The sequence below is a fragment of the Arachis ipaensis genome, chromosome B09 (genome assembly GCF_000816755.2).
Source record: "Arachis ipaensis cultivar K30076 chromosome B09, Araip1.1, whole genome shotgun sequence".
In the NCBI taxonomy this organism is placed as follows: Eukaryota; Viridiplantae; Streptophyta; class Magnoliopsida; order Fabales; family Fabaceae; genus Arachis; species Arachis ipaensis.
Genome location: NC_029793.2, coordinates 30,002,196 through 30,005,506, shown reverse-complemented (window position 1 = coordinate 30,005,506; position 3,311 = coordinate 30,002,196). Strand labels below are relative to the sequence as shown.

The window sequence follows — 3,311 nt, the reverse complement described above, 5'->3', positions numbered from 1 at the left end:
AGCATCAATCAATAGTTAAGAATTCTCGGTCTTCTCAAACAGTTTCAAACCAAACCATTCCCTCAAACACTTTTCGAATCATTTCCAAAAAATAGCAAATCATTCTCAATAAATAACCCGTTTTCAAATATCAAGTCTTTTTCCAAGTTTATTTTAAAATCAAATTCCAATATCAAATCGGGTTTAATATCAAATCAAATTAATGATCTCATTCAACCAAAACAACTCAATTCAATTCATAAGACTCACGAAATCACAAAAATGTATTTTACGCGTTAATATCGATTTATAACAACCCTGTAATGTAAAATAGATTTAAGAAAAACCCCTACCTCGATTGTGATCTAACTACGAGACATAAACTCTTTTTCTTTCGGCTCGCATTCAGCGGCAGCTGCATCCGCAGTTCCGTTTACTTTCACAACAACAAAAACGGCTTTTACTCCAACCATGTGATTACCGAAACTCGACCCTAGAACGTCAATATCACGAAATTCTCAATAATTCATAGGAAAATAATAGCAGTAAGGATATCAAGGTTAAAATAACTTACTGCAGCTATAGAAAACATAACGACAGAGCAGCAAAGAACATAATCAGGGACCTATGCATCTGTCCTGATGGCAGTAAAACTATTCCAATTGGTAAGGCAGTAGGGATATCAATAAAATCAGAATAGCGGAGCAAAATAGAAATAGAATAGATTCAAGAAAGGAGGAAGCAGTTACCGGTAAATCTGGCCTAGTTCTGACAACAGCGTAGAGCCGAGTAACTTGTAACAACCAAAACCCAAGAAGATAGAGGCTTCAGATACGGTCTCCGACAGCCACGGACACGGTTGCGCGACTCAAAACAGAACCAGGTAGAGCGGCGGTAGCCTCCAGCAGCTCCGGTGAGCTTCTTCAACGACGGTGATGGCAGGAGCTTCGGCGGTGCTAACTGAGGCTGGACGGCGGCAGGAACGACGGCGGAAGCTTCATGCAGCACGGCGGCGCCTATTCTTTCCTCCACCGCGAGCTCTCTGTCTCTCTCTCGCCCTCTGTTCTGATGACAGCGACGATGGCTCCCTTCAGCGACGACTACAGCGCGAACAGTAACGGCTGCGGCGGCGAACTTCATCTGCGGCGGCGAGCTTCATCTACAGCGAGGAACAGCGTAATAGCATCGTTCTTCTGCTCCTCTGGCTCATGGTCGGCGGTGACGGGCGCGAGGTCAGTGGCGATCCGCGATGGTGGCGACGAGCTGGAGGACGAGCGGCGGCAGCTGTGGCAGCGGTCTTCCTCTCCCACCAATGCTCTCTCTCTCTCTTTCTTGGATCTCCCCTTCTCTCGATTAGCAGCGGCGGCGGCGGTGGCAGTGACACCCACCGCGCTGCCTCCCTCTTCTCCCCCCTCTCCCTCCTTCCTAGGTCCCCCTTCCTTCTTCCCTTTTCTTTTCTTTCTTTCTTCGATGAGTGGGGTTATTGGGGGTGAAAGTAATTGGCGGCTGAAGGAGGTAAGGGGCAGCTTGGGTTTCATTTGGGATAAAGGAAATTATGTGTTAATTAAGATTAGGGTTTTGTGTGTTTGATTTTAGGATTAGGGTTTAATTTGGGGCAAATGTGAAATTAGAGATTTTTGGGCAATTTGGGATTTTGTTAAATTTTAATAAAATTAAGAGATATTATATTAAATATAAAATATCCATCTTTAAAATACCTTTCAATTACAAATTTATAAATTAGTTTCGATTAAATGCTAATTAAATAAAAATTGGAGACAAATAAATTAATTCTCCTTCATTTATAAAATAAGGTTAAAAATATAAATATTTAAAATTAAGGCATATAAAATATTCACTATTTTTCAATTATAAGAACTCTAAATCAAAAATAAGAGTTTACTCAACTTTTATATAAAAATCTCCGAAATACAGTCTTAAATAAATATAATGCATCGTAAATGATTAATTAATAACTTTTAAAAAGTTAGAGGTCTTACATCCTACCCCACTTATAAAAATTTTCGTCCTCGAAAATTAACTTAATACACAACATTCTAAAATAGTTTTGAATACTTTAGAAAAGCAGAGATCTTAGCAGATATATGTATTAATTTTCCAAATATCGAATAGTTTGTAAAACTTATGCATATGGGAAAAGTGTGGTCTAAAGCAAAAGTTACACGGGGTTTAAAACAAGAATGTCACATGGGTCTGAAGCAACAGTACTTTACTTTCTAAATGCGTTTTAGATAAGCAAGAAAGTTTAGCATATTTATGTATATAGATGTTCAAATACTGAATAACTATAAGATTTAAATATAAGGGTAAAGTATGGTATAAGGCAGGAGATACAAGATAGGCGTTCACAATGCAAAGTTATAGTTAATGTGGCAAAATGGCTACAAAGCAAGCTGGTATTTAAACAATGGGTAAAACGTTCGCTCACCAACGTTGTATTCACTTCAGAACTTCAATTTGCAACTCCATCAATCACTTCGCAACCCAAAAAAAAAGTTGGTCACAAGCCTATCATCCACAAATGTTCACAAGGAAATAAAACTACCACAGCTCCTTATTACGTCACACTCACACACTTACTACTTCATCTTTTCACGCTCACGAGCAGCATTCTAAGGAGACTAACGTTTCATTTGCTATGCCCAAAGGTCATACGTGCCTCTAAAGCAATCGCCGAGTTATTTAGAAGGTTACAAGGCTTGAGATAAGGTCAGGTGACAAGGACGACGTTCACAAGAATTTAAAAGACAACCTTGAGGATTAGAAAACAACACAACGGACCTTACCCCCCCTCCATTCCCTATATAAAGCCCTCCATTCTTCCTCATTTTCACACAACACAACCCCCTCTTCTCTTCTTGGCCGAATACACCTCTCCCCCTCTCCTCCATATTTTCTTCTTCTTCTTCATCTATTCTTTTTTCTCTTGCTCGAGGGCGAGCAATATTCTAAGTTTGGTGTGGTAAAAGCATAAACTTTTTGTTTTTCCATTACCATTGATGGCACCTAAGACCGGAGAATCCTCTAGAAAAGGGAAAGGAAAGACAAAAGCTTCCACCTCCGAGTCATGGGAGATGGAAAGATTCATCTCCAAAGCTCATCAAGACCACTTCTATGATGTTGTGGCCAAGAAGAAGGTGATCCCCGAGGTCCCTTTCAAACTCAAGAGAAATGAGTATCCGGAGATCCGACATGAAATCCAAAGAAGAGGTTGGGAAGTTCTAACAAACCCCATCCAACAAGTTGGCATCCTAATAGTTCAAGAGTTCTATGCCAATGCATGGATCACAAGGAACCATGATCTAAGTAAG

At 40.0% G+C, this 3,311-nt stretch overlaps 1 long non-coding RNA gene across 1 annotated transcript; it reads right to left on the bottom strand.

The window, feature by feature from the left end:
* Positions 334–770, bottom strand: LOC110266330. Its single transcript, XR_002353588.1, has 3 exons — positions 729–770; positions 554–617; positions 334–472 (listed from the first exon to the last, which is right to left on the bottom strand). It is a non-coding gene; the product is annotated as an uncharacterized LOC110266330 (long non-coding RNA).